This window comes from Salvelinus sp. IW2-2015, unplaced genomic scaffold (genome assembly GCF_002910315.2).
Source record: "Salvelinus sp. IW2-2015 unplaced genomic scaffold, ASM291031v2 Un_scaffold3791, whole genome shotgun sequence".
In the NCBI taxonomy this organism is placed as follows: Eukaryota; Metazoa; Chordata; class Actinopteri; order Salmoniformes; family Salmonidae; genus Salvelinus; species Salvelinus sp. IW2-2015.
In genome coordinates, this window is record NW_019945065.1 from 7,613 (window position 1) to 24,104 (window position 16,492).

Genomic DNA, 16,492 nt, shown 5'->3' on the forward strand with positions numbered 1-16,492 from the left:
TTTTCTCCCCTCTGTTTTCTCCCTCTGTTTTTCTACCCTCTGTTTTTCCCCTCTGTTTCTCCCTCTGTTTTCTCCTCTTTTTCTCCCTCTTGTTTCTCCCTACTGTTTTTCTCCCTCTGTTGGTCTCCCTCTGTTTTCTCCCTACGTTTTCTCCCTCTGATTTCTCCCTACTGTTTTCCCCTACTGTTGTCTTGCCCTCTGTTTTCCCCTACTGTTTTCTCCCTCTAGTTTTCTCCCTTCTGTTTTCTCCCTACTGTTTTCTCCCTCTGTTGTCTCCCTCTGTGTTTCTCCCTACTGTTTTCTCCCTACTGTTTCTCCCTACTGTTTCTCCCTACGTTTGTCGCCCTCTGGTTTTCTCCCTCTGTTTTCTCCCTCTGTTTTCTCCCTCTGTTTTCTCCTTAGTTTTCTCCCCTATGTTTTCTTCCCTACTTGTTTTCTCCCTACGTTTCTCCCTACGTTTTCTCCCTCTGTTTTTCTCCTACAAAAGTGTCTCTATCCTTTCGAAAAAGGTTTCAGCTACCAAAAATTTCATGACCCCTCACTGAAAGATCAGCCTCTCAGGGAACACGGATGTGTCTCCTGTTACCCTCTACGATCCCCCAAGCCCATTTAGAAACAGACGTGGGTAGACCAGGCATACAGTCTACTGGTCAACAGCTACTGTCACAGCTACTGTCACAGCTACGTGGCACAGCTACTGCACAGCTACCTGGCCACAGCGACTGGCCAACAGCTACTGTCACAGCTACTGTCACATCTAGCGTGTCACAGCTACTGTCAGACTGGTTTAGCCCCAATTGGAATAATAAAAACATGGCTGTTTTTTACACGGTGTGTCATTAAAAATCTGGTATTGATCCAAAAGGTGAACCCCTGGTGTAGACTTATAAATATACCTTCCATTATGATGCCTGGAAGGCTGACTGGTGTTAAAAATCATTAAGTTACCTGGTCGTGTAGCAGTTAGGCTCTGGGCATGTCCTCTCCTCCAGTCTGCTGGTCTTGCTAGCAGTTAGCTCTGGGCCCTCCCTCTCCTCCAGTTAGGCCTCTGGGTTCTGCCTCGCCAGTCAGTCTGCCTTGGACTGTAGCAGTTAGCTCTGGGGCCCTTCTCTCCCTCCAGTTAGCTCTGGGTTCTCCTCTCCTCCAGTTAGCTCTGGGTTCTCCTCTCCCCCAGTCATGTCTGGTCTTAGCAGTAGCTCTGGCCTCCTCTTCTCCAGTTAGCTCTGGGTTCTCCTCTCCCCCAGTCTGCCTGGTCTGTAGCAGTTAGCTCTGGGCCCTCCTCCCTCCAGTTACTCGTTCTCCTCTCCCCCAGTCTGTCTGGGTCTGTAGCGTTAGCTCTGGGCCCTCCCTTCTCCAGTTAGCTTGGGCTCTCCTCTCCCCCAGTCTTTCTGGTCCGATGTGGCAGTTAAGCTCGGGGCCCTCCTCTTCTCCCAGTTAGCTTTGGGCTCTCCTCTCCCCAGTCTGGTCTGGTCTGTAGCAGTTAGCTCTGGTTCTCCTCTCCTCCCAGTCTGCCTGGTCTGTAGCAGTTAGCTCTGGTTCTCCTCTCCCCCAGTCTGCCTGGTCTGTAGCAGATTAGCTCTGGGCCCTCCTCTTCTCCAGTTCTGCCATAAATCTGATCAGAGGGGAACGTTTCCATGAGATAAAGGCAGCCTCTCAGAGGAGAAGTAAATTTGATGGTTAAAGCTTAAATGGTAATTAGCCGTGCAGTTGAAATTATTTTAACCCAGCCTTATCATAATGTTTCTTAACACTTAAAGTAATATACAGCTCAGGCCTGGCTGTGTGTGTGGACCTGTAATCACATATATTTTCTTCTTTACAGATTCAGCTCCGTCTAGTCGTACTTCACTGTTTCCAGTGGCTGGCGCTTATCCAAGAGGTTCTTGTAAAGAACAGAGTTATTTCAGAGGTTGTGTTCAGGTTGTAGGGGAATTCATTGTGTATTCAGTATTGTGATATGTATTCAAACCATCTTTACTGCATGGAAAGAAGATTTCTAGCATATGCCGGATCTCCGGTTATCGGTTTTATTGAACCCAATTGGCTCTGCATTTTTACCAGTGGTTTGCACTTACCAGGTTCACGGGATTGAACTTTGGGGAGCTGAGTGTTACCACAGCAGTCTCAGAGGTCTTACTGTAGTGTTAACCACAGAGAGAGTAGGTCTAGTTCTTTACTGTTAGTGTTAACACAGAAGAGAGCAGTCTAGTTTTACTGTAGTGTTTAACACAAGAGAGCAGGTCTAGTTTACTGTAGTGTTTAACTGCACCTAGAGAGGGCAGGTCTAGTTTTACTGTGGTGTTTAACCACAGAGAGCAGGTCTAGTTTTACTGTGGTTGTTTAGCCACAGAGAGCAGGTCTAGTTAAGGTAGTGTTTAACCACAGAGAGAGCAGTCTAGTTTACTGTAGTGAACCACAGAGAGAGCAGGCTCTAGTTTTAAGGTAGTGTTAAACCAACAGAGAAGAGCAGGTCTAGTTTTACTGTAGTGTTAACACAGAGAAGAGCAGGTCTGTTTTAACTGTTGTAAGGTGTAGCCACAAGAAGCAGGTCTAGTTTACTGTAGTGTTAACCCAAGAGAGAGCAGGTCTAGTTTTACTGAGGTTGTTTATTTCACAGAGAGCAGCAGGTCTAGTTTTACTGTGGTGTTTAACCACAGAGAGCAAGGTTCTAGTTTTACTGTGGCTGTTTAACCCAGAGAGAGCAGATCTAGTTTTTACTTGTGGTGTTTAACCACAGAGAGAGCAGGTCTAGTTTTACTGAGGTGTTTAGACCACAGAGAGAGCAGGTCCTAGTTTTACTAGGTGTTTACCACAGAGGGAGCAGGTCTCCTCCTGTCCTTGGCACGCCCTCTCACCTGAAGGTAAATTTTATGACTGGCTCCTCATTAAAACAGAGGCCAATTAATTGGGCCCAATTAAAACAATGGTTCATGCTCACACAAAATGAAACCCACCCTGTTTATTGAGGCTGTGATAATGGAATCTGAGACTGAGGGAAGAAGATGTGTTGTTAACCCTATCCTGCCCAAACTAGATGGACATTGATCATCTCTGATAACTTGCTCGTCTCTGATTTCCCTTAACAAATATAAGTCCTTGGAAGAGATATATTCACAGACAATGTTTGTCATTTGTGAGGGATCTTTCCTAGTACTGCCATACGCTTTCGTACCCATTTCCAGAAAGTTCAACTCACTCAAGAAAAAAGGTTAAACTGGAGAATAGAAGTTGCTTTTCTAGTTGATTTGTAAAAGCGAGCATTTCCCTTCCACTGAGAGATGTATATTTAACAGCTGAACTCCACAGGCCCCTCCCCCTTACCCCTCCAGTGGGCCGGGATTCCAATGCCTCAATCACCACGGAGATGACGGAACGTTTGAATATCCCTCCCTTGATGGGCCAGAAGCGCTGGGCGCTGGGATCGATAGGAGCAGGACTGAGCACCAATTGATTGGCATGCCCTTTCAAAACACTGATAGCCTGCTCTCTCTCTCCTCTCTCTCGTCCTGTATAAAATGTGAATAATCACTGGAGTGTTAGCAGTAAGGGGTGTGTGTGGAAGGCGACGGCGGGCTCTTTGCTGTGACCGATAGATAGGAGATTCACAGGACAGGGCTGCTGAGGCTGCCTGCTTCAGCCATTATGAGAAGCTAATGGACTGTTCTGGTCTGAACCTTAGCTAGTGTTCTCAGGCTCTCTCCGCTCTCCATTTCTCATTCTCGTTCTCGTCCTCCATCTTCTTCTTCGATTAGTTGTCTAGCTCTCTTCTCTTCTCTCCATTAGGTTGTCTAGCCGCTATGTGTCTCGAGAATAGACCCCTGATGATGACCTGTGTTGTGTTGTTGCAGTGTCCAGAAGATCGTGGCGACAGGAAGAAGCAGCAAGCTGTCCCATTGGTCCGTGCAAGTCCCTCCCTAACTCCCCTAGCGCACTCCTCATTTGTGTTCTGCACAGGCTGGCTGCAGCATACACATTCAGCCACGGTAGTTACACACACCATAAATACATTTACCGAAAAAGACACATTTACGGACACACAAACAAAATTGGCCACATTGAGGTCCTTGACTACATCCGCTTCCATATGTGTTCTTCCTCCCTCTTACCACCCTGTCCACCCTGTCCTGTCTTCAATACACACCACACACCACACACACACACACAACACAACCCACACACCAACCACACACACACACACACACCCTTTACACCCTGTCCTGGTCTTGATACACACACACACCTTACCACCCTGTCGTGTCTTCGATCCACACACAACACACACACCCATTTACCAACCCTGTCGGCTTAGATCCACACACACACACACCCTTTACCACCCCTGTCGTGTCTTCGATTCCACACAGCACACACACACACACACACCACACACACACACACACACACACCCGTTACCACCCTGTCGTGTCTTAGATCCACACACACACACACCCTTTACACCCTGTCGTGTCTTCGATCCACACACACACACACACACAAGCACATCACCTTCACTCTGAAGTCCTGCTCTCGAATACACACACACACACCTTACCAACACCAGTCCAACAACACACACACACACCCTACCACATTGTCTCGACCACACACACCACACACACACACACCGTTTACCACCCTGTCGTGTCTTTCAGATCACACACACACAACTACACCAACACGTTTCCCACCCTGTCGTGTCTTCGTTCAACGGCGCTCCAGATCCCCATCCGGATTTGTCATAAACAGCATCATTTCAGCTTGTCTCCGCTAGCCAGCTCATCCCGTGAGAATCAGGGTATTTTCACTAAGTAAACTAGTTCTCCTCCTACTGCAGAACTGGCCACAGTGGTTGTCTCAATGACTACCCATATATCCTCTCCCAGCTGGGGCCTTTGTTGTAACAGTGAGTGTTAAGGAATCTAGGAGGAATGATAGGAGGTTATGAGTGACACAGATCTAGTGGTGTCTGTTATTATGAAGAGGTTATATACTGTAACAGCTGTATACTAGTGTAGTGTTTGTCATTATGAAGAGGTTATACTGTACCAGCATTATACTAGTGTAGTGTCTGTATATTAAAGAGGTTATATACTGTACCAGCTGTATACTAGTGTAGTGTCTGTTATTATGAGAGGTATACTGTACCAGCTGTATACTAGTGTAGTGTCTGTCATTATGAAGAGGATATACTGTACAGCTGTATACTAGTGTAGGTCTTTCATTATGAAGAGGTTATACTGTACCAGCTGTATACTAGTGTAGTGTCTGTATTATGAAGAGGATATACTGTACAGCTGTATACTAGTGTAGTGTCTGTTATTATGAAGAGTATTACTGTACCAGCTGTATACTAGTGTAGTGTCTGTTATTATGAAGAGGTTATACTGTACCAGCTGTATACTAGTGTAGTGTCTTTATTATGAAGAGGTATACTGTACCAGCTGTATACTAGTGTAGTGTCTGTTATTATGAAGGGAATACTGTACCAGCTGTATACTAGTGTAGTGTCTGTTATTATGAAGAGGATATACTGTACCAGCTGTATACTAGTGTAGTGTCTGTTATTATGAAGAGGTATACTGTACCAGCTGTATACTAGTGTAGTGTCTGTTATTATGAAGAGGTATACTGACCAGCTGTATACTAGTGTAGTGTCTTGTATTATGAAGAGGTTATACTGTACCAGCTGTAATACTAGTGTAGTGTCTGTCATTATGAAGAGGATTATACTGTACCAGCTGTATACTAGTGTAGTGTCTTATATTAGGAGGGATACTGTACCAGCTGTATCTAGTGTAGTGTCTGTTATTATGAAGAGGAATATGTACCGCTGTATACTAGTGTAGTGTCTGTATATTATGAAGAGGATATACTGTACCAGCTGTATACTAGGTGTAGTGTTGTATTATGAGGATATACTGTACCAGCTGTATACTAGTGTAGTGTCTTATATGAAGAGGAGATTTACTGTACCAGCTGTATACTAGTGTAGTGTCTGTTTATTATGAAGAGGGATAACTGTACCAGCTGTATACTAGTGTAGTGTCTGTTCATTATGAAGAGTTATACTGTACCAGCTGTACTAGTGTAGTGTTGTTATTATGAAGAGGATACTGTACCAGCTGTATACTAGTGTAGTGTCTGTTATTATGAAGAGGATATACTGTACCAGCTGTATACTAGGTAGTGTCTGTTATTATGAAGAGGTTATACTGTACCAGCTGTATACTAGTGTAGTGTCTGTTATTATGAAGAGGTTATACTGTACCAGCTGTATACTAGTGTATGTCTGTTATTATGAAAGGTATACTGTACCAGCTGTATACAGTGTAGTGTCTGTTATTATGAAGAGGTTATACTGTACCATCTGTAACTAGTGTAGTGTCTGTTATTATAAGAGGTATACTGTACCAGCTGTATTACTAGTGTAGTGTCTTTATATTGAAGAGGGATACTGTACCAGCTGTATACTAGTGTAGGTCTTATTATGAAGAGTTATACTGTACCAGCTGTATACTAGTGTAGTGTCTGTATTATTGAAGAGGATATACTGTACCAGCTGTATACTAGTGTAGTGTCTGTATTATGAAGAGGTTATACTGTACCAGCTGTATACTAGTGTAGTGTCTGTCATTATGAAGAGGATATACTGTACCAGCTGTATACTAGTGTAGTGTCTGTCATTAAAATGAGAGTTATACTGTACCAGCTGTATACTAGTGTAGTGTCTGTTATTATGAAGAGGTATACTGTACCAGCTGTATACTAGTGTAGTGTCTGTCATTATGAAGAGGATATACTGTACCAGCTGTATACTAGTTGTAGGTCTGTATTATGAAGAGGTATACTGTACCAGCTGTATTACTAGTGTAGTGTCTGTTTATTGAAGAGGATATACTGTACCAGCTGTATTACTAGTGTAGTGTCTGTTATTATGAAGAGTATACTGTACCAGCTGTATACTAGTGTAGTGTCTGTTATTATGAAGAGGTTATACTGTACCAGCTGTATACTAGTGGTAGTGTCTGTCATTATGAAGAGGTTATACTGTACCAGCTGTATACTAGTGTAGTGTCTGTTCATTATGAAGAGGTTAAACTGTACCAGCTGTATACTAGTTGTAGTGTCTGTTATTAAGAGGATATACTGTACCAGCTGTTTACTAGTGTAGTGTCTGTCATTATGAAGAGGATATACTGTACCAGCTGTATACTAGTGTAGTGTCTGTTATTATGAAGAGGATATACTTACCAGCTGTTATACTAGTGTAGTGTCTGTTATTATGAAGAGGATATACTGTACCAGCTGTATACTAGTGTAGTGTCTGTTATTATGAAGAGGTTATACTGTACCAGCTGTAACTAGTGTAGTGTCTGTTATTATGAAGAGGTTATACTGTACCAGCTGTATACTAGTGTAGTGTCTGTTATTATGAAGAGGATATACTGTTACCAGCTGTATACTAGTGTAGTGTCTGTTATTATGAAGAGGAATACTGTACCAGCTGTATACTAGTGTAGTGTCGTTATTATGAAGAGGTTATACTGTACCAGCTGTATACTAGTGTAGGTGTCTGTTATTATGAAGAGGTTATAGTACCAGCTGTATACTAGTGTATGTCTGTTTATTATGAGGGGATGCTGTTCCAGCTGTATACTAGTGTAGTGTCTGTTATTGATGAAGAGGTTATACTGTACCAGCTGTATACTAGTGTAGTGTCTGTTATTATGAGGGGGATGCTGTTCCAGCTGTATGTTCAACTTTCTCTCTTTCTCACTATCACACACTTTTTTATATTGTTCTGTCTCTTTCTCTCTGTTTACTCTCATCCAACATACACTCATTCTTTCAGAACTAAGTTAGTGTTACCAACACAGTACATAGAAGTGTGTGTGTGTCTCTGTAGCAGACCAGTAATGGCGGCAGCCTGAGTGACTACTCCTCGTCAGCCCTCCACCCCCAGCACCAGTCAGAAGGAGCTACGCATCGACGTCCCCAGACCACCAACACCCCCACACCCGTCCGCAAGCAGTCCAAACGCCGCTCCAACTCTTCACTGTGGACCAGATACACCACACACACACACACATAGGACATCTACTTCTTCACTGTGAGCCCAGATACACACACACACACACACACACACACACACACACACACACACCACACATCACACACACACACACACACACACACAGGACATCTACTTCTTCACTGTTGACTATGTATAATTAGATGTTCAAACGATGGATGTTAAATACATACAAAATGATCTAACGGACTTTTAAATGGTAAATGGCTTACAGTGAGAATCTACGGGCCACAGGGAAGGTTGTATGTGACCACCTTCTAGAATGTACAGACACATGCATCATGTCCACTTCCCAGTTCCTTAGCAACTTAGAGAGAGGTCAACAACTGGGTCAAGTTGACTCATAGACACAATAATAACCCCAGTCACCTCTAGCAGCCATTAGACGAGGCCTGTTATGTGAAGACTAGAATAGGGCTGTAACAGACCCTTGTTCAGGCTCCTCGTTCAGACACTTTAGAGGGCCTAACTCAGGGCCTCTATAACCCATACTTGTTCTCCTATKTCCTTCTCCACAGTCTCGGAAGGCCAGCGAGCCAGACAGGGACAAGAAAGGACTGGAGGGCCGAGCGGACAGCATTGGAAGCGGCCGAGCTATTCCAATTAAGCAGGTATGATCAGATCTGGCCCTCGCCTGGCCAGCCGGCTGCTACGGGGATAATTAGGGTCCGGCAGCGCCGTATTGCTGATTTCCCGGAGAACGAGGGCTGCCTGTGATCAGAGCGTGAAGCCCAGACACAGCCAGGCTCTCTCCGTTTGATGCCTTCTCCTTGATTAACAGCGAAAGCACACACTTGACATCAATTAGAGTTGGGGGTTCTCCTGGGTATTGAAATGAGATCATTAGTATAAGGAGCGGGACGGGATTTCACTCTCACTTTCTTTCACTCTCCCCTCTGTCCCCCCCCACTGCCCCCATCCCTCTGTCCTCCCACACTGCCCCCATCCCTCTCTCCTTGTCCAAAAAGAAAGAGGGGAGAGATGGTGAGATGGAGAAGAGGCTGAGGATGGTTAATGAAGTGCAGTCTGCCGGCTGGCATATGGTCCTCTGCTTCCCTCTTCCTCTACGTGCTTTTCAAAGCCCTGCCTTTTCCTGTGTGGCTGTGTAGCCGAGCGCTTTGATTGGGGCATCGGCAGGGGGGTGGGTAGGTAGGGAGGTGGAGAGGAAGGGGAGGGGTATCAAACCAGAGAGCTCAAGAGCCCCCCACCCCCCCACACTGTAATTGTGGAGAGATTGTTTGAGTTGGCCTTAATTTGTCGCAAACAAGCATGGAGCGAACCACGGGGGGGGGAGGGGGGGCCCCATCTCCTGTGAGCCGCTTCAACTGGAGTATAAGGAAATCAGCCAATTAGCGTGTGCTAATCACGGCCTCTCATATCAGCACGGAGGCCTCGTTTGTAATCCACTAATGAACAAATTGCAACTCTGATTAGGGGCTTCCTTTCAACGACGCGCTGCATTTGTTAGCAGCGCCGCGGTAGTTGTTAGTGCCGGGGCCGTGTCGCGCAGCTCGTCGAGGGAGACCGTGTCTCTGTGGTGCTGCTGCGCAAGGAGGCCCCCCGCTGGGACAGCACAGCAGAGAGCAGAGTAAATTGTCTTGTCCCCTCAATCAGGGACGACATGATGTTTACTTGTGAGATGTTTACATGTATCCCCAAACTCCCCACAGGAAGGAAATATCAGTATGAAGTAGCAACGGGGTCCTGTGTTATTCCCAGGCGTCCAGTTAGCATGGACATCATAGCCTCTGATAGTGTTGCTCCTCTCTAAACTGATAAGAGCCTCGATCAGGAGGCTCTATTAGTCACATAACCCAATCTGCCATTCAGTCCTGTCTATATGTAGACAGTATAGCAGCAGAGCTTCATGTAATTGACCTGTGCATCCTATCTATGGTTAGCAGTGTTTTAGTCTGCGTTGTGGCGGTAAACGGGGGATGACGTGGAACTGGAAGTGACTCAGAGGAGAGAGCCCAGGCACATACTCATTATGGTTATAGAGCAGCAGAACAGATCACAGCTGTGTGTGTGTGTGTGTGTGTGTGTGTGTGTGTGTGTGTGTGTGTGCGTGTGTGTGTGTGTGAGAGAGCTTACCTCTGTGGAAACGACAGTGACGATGTTGTGCTTTCTATAAGGATCCATGTTGAACTACTTGTCAAACATTTCTCATGTGATGAAGATGGATTGGAAGAGCTGCTACACAGTGCCAGATATGTGTGTGTTCTCCTGTCCCTGTAGAAGAGCCTCTCTCTCACTCACACGTCATCTCTGTCTGGCAGAAAAGTAAGCAAATTCCTCCTGGGTCCAGCCACTCAACTTTGGCATAACTCCTGTGAAGTCAATGGCTGATAATGATGTACAAATGAAGAGGGCCACATGCACATGTCACTGGTGGCAGATGGGAGGTGTGCGTTAGCTGTGTGTGTGTGTGTGGTGTGGTGTGTGTGTGTGTGTGTGTGTGTGTGTGTGTGTGTGTGTGTGTGTGTGTGTGTGTGTGTGTGTGTGTGTGTGTGTGTGTGTGTGTGGATGAGTTTTAGAAAGATAGTAGACCAACAGTCTTAAAGAACCCTCCATCATCATATGGGTTCGGCTGTGGCTCTGTTGAGTCGCCATTGTTTCCCCAACATGAGACACATGGTGAGCAAGGCCCGGCACGACCACACACCCTCAGCCCACCTGACAGCTGCCAGCCCCAGACAGACAGAGGTTGGAGAATAAACGTAGCCGGCAGCGCTCCGAGGCATCGGGCCACAGCCAGAGCTGCTTCCCTTTTTGGAGCTGGATGTTAATTGATTTGATCATTCCCCGTGGTCTTTCCTCTTGGAGAATGTGTATCTCTGTATGTCTCTCTCCATCTCCCCTCCTGCCTCTGTGTTGGCTGCAGGCAGACCTGTTCCTAATTAGACTGTGTGTGTGTGTGTGTGTGTGTGTGTGTGTGGAGATGCAGCAGCTTAGCTACCTGCCTCCCCATTAGCACTCAGTTTACACTCCATTTTAATGAGTGCTGCTGGCGTCTGACTCCTCCCTCCACACACCACCTCACCTTTTCTTGTTGAACACGTTCAGACCTGGTCCACAAATTGTACCAGACCACATATGCTACGTCTCCATACATGCCAGGTCTCCCTCAGAGGGCTAGCAACACGACTCATTCACTGAGAGGACGTGTTCCTGACTGGCTCCTTTTGGTTGTCCTTGTCTGTGTGTTGAAGAGGGGAGGAAGGGACAGTCTTTAGTTGAATCACTTTGGCAGATGTCTGCTTCTGTTAGGTTGGCAGAGTCGCGCGGCTGCTCCTTAAAGGTACAGTCATATAATCGGCGGTCAATTAGTCACGCGATGAGGAGGAGGATGATGATGATGATGAGGAGGATGATGAATGTTATTATGAATCAGTGGTGTCAACAGCAACACTGTTGGTTTTTGGCATCAGATCTTAACATGTTGTTTAGAAACTACAGGTGAAGGGGATTGCCTTGCTCATAAATATGGGTGACTTGTGTGAGATCATTTGACTTTACATATGGAAGATAATTAGGGTAAACAGTAGAGAACGACAGATATGGGTTTTAAGAGCCGATACCAATTTTTGGGGGTCAAGGACGCCGATGCTGATTATTTAGGCCGATAATAAATCTAATTACGTTGGAGCATTTTGATGAGAAATGCTCCCAGAGACAACCATGTGTGCAATAACAAATCAATTATACACCCATACAGTCAATTTGACTTTATCAATTTAACTACCCAACAACATAAAGGTGGTAATAATTTATTGAATGGTCAGTCTCTTGTATAACTGGGTAAATTAAGATGTCGTAGGTCTACTCACAATACAGGTGAATTCAATATCAATAGGAGTGTATGCCTGAGCTCGTGTTGGCTGATTCCAATGGTCTTTGGGGCTACAGGTGACAATCTGTTTCCTTTCATTTGGGACCATGTTAGGCCTACTGATAAATACAATCTTCATATAAGTAGCCTATTGCTTTATTTTATAAAAATGTGCGCTGTCTCCTTAAAGAGAAAAGACACCACTTGCCACTATTCTTATTTTAGGAGAATATAACAGTCCCTCAACCTGTTGAGGGTTTTGTTGCCTCAATACAGCTAGAATGAATTGACATTTAATTAAACTATAAATGATAAAAATGTATATAAAAATCTATGTCAAGATGTTACTGTTCCTCTGCTAAAATGTCTGGAATGCAGCCCTAGGACAAGTGAACTGGAGCAAAGTCTCGTTGTTGTCTGGCAAATATAATATACAGTTGAAGTCGGAAGTTACATACACTTAGGTTGGAGTCATTAAAACTCGTTTTTTCAACCACTCCACACATTTCTTGTTAACAAACTATAGTTTTGTCAAGTCGGTTAGGACATCTACTTTGTGCATGACACAAGTAATTTTCCAAATTGTTTACAGACAGATTTTCACTTAGAATTCACTATATCACAATTCCATGGGTCAGAAGTTTACATACACTAAGTTGACTGTGCTTTAAACAGCTTGGAAAATCCAGAAACTATGTCATGGCTTTAGAAGCTTCTGATAGGGTAATTGACTAATAGGCTAATCATTTGAGTCAATTGGAGGTTAATTAATTAATTTCAAGTCCTACCTTCAACTCAGTGTCTCTTTGCTTGACATCATGGGAAAATCAAATAAATCAGCCAAGACTTCAGAATCATAATTGTAGACCTTCACAAGTCTGGTTCATCCTTGGGAGCAATTTCCAAATGCCTGAAGGTACCACATTCATCTGTACAAGCAATAGTACGCAAGTATAACACCATGGACCACGCACCGTCATATCGCTCAGGAAGGCGATGCGTTCTGTCTCCTAGAGATGAACGTACTTTGTTGTAAAAAGTGGAAATCAATCCCAGAACAACAGCAAAGGACCTTGTGAAGATGCTGGAGGAAACCGGTAACAAAGTACTTATCCACAGTAACGACTCCTATATTGACATAACCTGAAAGGCCGCTCAGCAAGGAAGAACCACTGCTCAAAAACTGCCATAAAAAGCCAGACTACGGTTTGCAACTGCACATGGGACAAAGATCGTCTTTTTTGGAGAAATGTCCTCTGGTCTGATGAACAAAAATAGAACTGTTTGGCTATAATGACCATCTTTATGTTTGGAGGAAAAGGGGGAGGCTTTCAAGCCGAAGCACACCATCCCAGATGTGAAGCACGGGGTGGCAGCATCATGTTGTGGGGGTGCTTTGCTGCAGGATGGACTGGTGAACTTCACAAATAGATGGCATCATGAATTGAAAATTATGTGGATATATTGAAGCAACATCTCAAGACATCAGTCAGGAAGTTAAAGCTAGGTCTTCCAAATGGACAATGACCCAAGCATACTTCCAAAGTTGTGGCAAAATGGTTAAGGACAACAAAGTAAGGTATTGGAGTGACCATCAAACCCTGACTTCAGTCTATAGAAAATGTCTGGGCAGAACGGAAAAGCGTGTGCGAGCAAGGAGCCTACAAACCTGTCTCAGTTTCACCAGCTCTGTCAGGAAGAATGGGCCAACATTCACCCAACTTATTGTGGGAAGCTTGTGAGGGCTACCCTAGACATTTGACCCAATTTAAACAGTGTAAGAGGCAATGCTATCAAATACTAATTGAGTGTATGTAACTTCTGACCACTGGGAATGTGATGAAATAAATCATTCTCTCTACTATTATTCTGAATTTCACATTCTTAAAATAAAGTGGTGATCCATACTGACCTAAGACAGGGAATTTTTACTAGGATTAAATGTATTTGGCTAAGGTGTATGTAAACTTCCGACTTAAACTATCTAATAAGGTGAAAGAAGTAAATACCAACTCATTCATAGAATCTACCCTGTAAAGACCTTTTTAACACATATTATAAAATAGCTATTGATAACAATGTGTATTTTGTGGTTGTGATCCAGAGACTCTTGACCATTTATTTTGGGACTGTTCTTATGCAGAAATTTTGGAGTGAATTAGACGTTTTTATTTGAAAGAGAACTACTATTAATGTTCATCTGAGAGACTCTGATGTTCTGTTTTATTTGATCCAAATGATATGGACCCTGATTTACATTTACATAAGTCATTTAGCAGACGCTCTTACCAGAGCGACATACAAGTTGGTGCATTCACCTATATTCCAGTGGAACAACCACTTTACAATAGTGCATCTAACTCTAAGGGGGGGGGGGGTTAAGAAGGATTATCTTATCAATCCTAGGTATTCCTTAAAGAGGTGGTTTCAGGTGTCTCCGGAAGGTGGTGATTGATTCCGCGACCTGGGCGTCGTGGTGAGGAGTTTGTCCACCATTGGGTGCCAGAGCAGCGAACAGTTTTTGACTGGGTAGCGGGAGCTGTACTTCCTCAGAGTAGGGAGGCGGCAGGCCAGAGGTGGAATGAACGCGGTGCCCTTGTTTGGGTGTAGGGCCGATCAGAGCCTGAGGTACGGAGGTGCCGTTCCCCTCACAGCTCCGTAGGCAAGCACCATGTCTTGTAGCGGATGCGAGCTTCAACTGGAAGCCAGTGGAGAGAGCGGAGGAGCGGGTGACGTGAGAGAACTTGGGAAAGTTGAAACACCAGAACGGGCTGCGGCGTCTGGATGAGTTGTAGGGGTTTAATCGCACAGGCAGGGAGCCCAGCCAACACTTACCTAGCAAGCAAGCTACCTGTATGAGGTTTGTGAAGTCCTGTAGACAGTATGGACATTGTTTTGCCTAACAGCAAATTAATGAACACTTTCAAAATGTTTACATTCTGTGTGGCATTGTTAAAGTGTGGTAAACTGCAGCATGAGTGGGTAGCTACCCAGCAGCATAGGTCTCTCAAGGACAGGCTAACTAGCTATGAGTGTTGCGCACTTGCCAGTAGAGGCAAGTGCGCTCTGCGCGTGTAAGGTGGAAATCGCTATGCGGATGATCGTCGTTCTCTAAACAGATACGTGAATGTGTGGTGTTTGCATGAATTGCGTTGGTGTGGTGTGTTCTTGGAGCTCTCTCCCAGAACTACTGACTCCCAGTGTCGTTTATTTTCTGTTAGCCCAGATCTCATTAGGATGGGCTGTTGTTCTGACTCCCCCTCAAGGTGACTAGTGTGTGTGTGTGTGTGTGTGTGTGTGTGTGTTGTGTGTGTGGTGTGTGCGCGCACGATAAAGGCTGTGGAAGGAAGAAGATCCTTCATTAGTTAGATGGTGCTCATTAAAACCTACACACTGCTAGCTCTGGCCAAGCTAGGAGTTTCAGCACACTGGACTTTTATAAAGAGGATGGGCGGACCCCACTCCTGCACGACAATAGAAACCAACAGCCAATTCTCAGTACTTCTCACCTCACACACCACACTCACTCAACCACACACACACACACACACACACACACACCACACACACACACACACACACACACACACCACACACACACACAACATCCTGCTCTGAGTGTGGATGTGACGGGGTCAGACGTGTCACCTATCTCAAGCGTCAGGCGTCGTGGGTCCCTCAAACATGCTCCACTGTGGATTTAACTGTGCTTCAGTACCTAGTGGTGTTTGTCTACAGCTTTATTGCTGTTTGAACTTTTAGAATGTTAGTGTTCTAGGTCCGTGTGCTCAGTTGTTGCAGGGCTCTTGCAACGCCAGGTGTGGGTTCAGTCCCCCACAAGGGACCAGTACGGGATAAGAGCGTCTGATAAAATACTCAAATGGAACAAAAAAGATGAATGTAGCAGGGTCTGATGGGGTCAGTGACTGTTGCTTTTACCTGGGTATTTACCCAAGATGCAACAAGCATTCAAGCCTCTTCTGTTAGGGCTGAGGGTTTCTTTAAAAAGCGAGTGGCGAGCGGACATCGGCAGCTTTGTTACAGACGGTGTTTACGGTGGCGTCTCCCGCGACATCTGCTCCACGCTCCTAATTAGCCCGTAATTACGAAGAGATAGAGACACTCGCTTCGCCAACACGTCTCTGTCAAATGAATTTACTGTTGACTTAGACACCTGGGCTTTTGGCTAGACAGAGGGCTTTTGGCCTAGACCGAGGGTCATGGAGCAGCAATAGGAGGTAGAGATGGTTAAGATGCGGTTCCTGGTTCATCCAAATAGTGAAAGGTGGTCTTTCCACAGCTTCGTAGCCCATCTCATCTCGACATTCAGTAGTAATTGTCCGTCCCATCTACGTGTTAACATGCATGTCTACATGCATATTCCTCTGTGCTTTGTTCCCCCATTACAACTTACACGATTTTGAGTTCAGATTTGTATTTTTTTAACATTTCAAATGAGTCCAAAGCATCAACGTGTGTGGTTGGGGTTGGCTCCCTTTGTGAGGAGCTGATTAGTATCATGGTATAATTGCCTATAGTTGTAGAGAGTAGTGTAACATTAGATGGGC

General features: G+C 44.9%; 1 protein-coding gene across 1 annotated transcript in view; it reads left to right on the forward strand.

Moving 5' to 3' along the window:
* Window positions 1-8,589: 8,589 nt before the first annotated feature.
* Window positions 8,590-16,492, forward strand: part of LOC112076491 (arf-GAP with GTPase, ANK repeat and PH domain-containing protein 1) — a 28,708-nt gene continuing 20,805 nt past the window's right edge. Inside the window, exon 1 of the mRNA XM_024143255.2 lies at window positions 8,590-8,703. The gene's annotated coding sequence lies outside the window, so the exon portion shown is untranslated. The remainder of the gene's footprint in view (window positions 8,704-16,492) is intronic.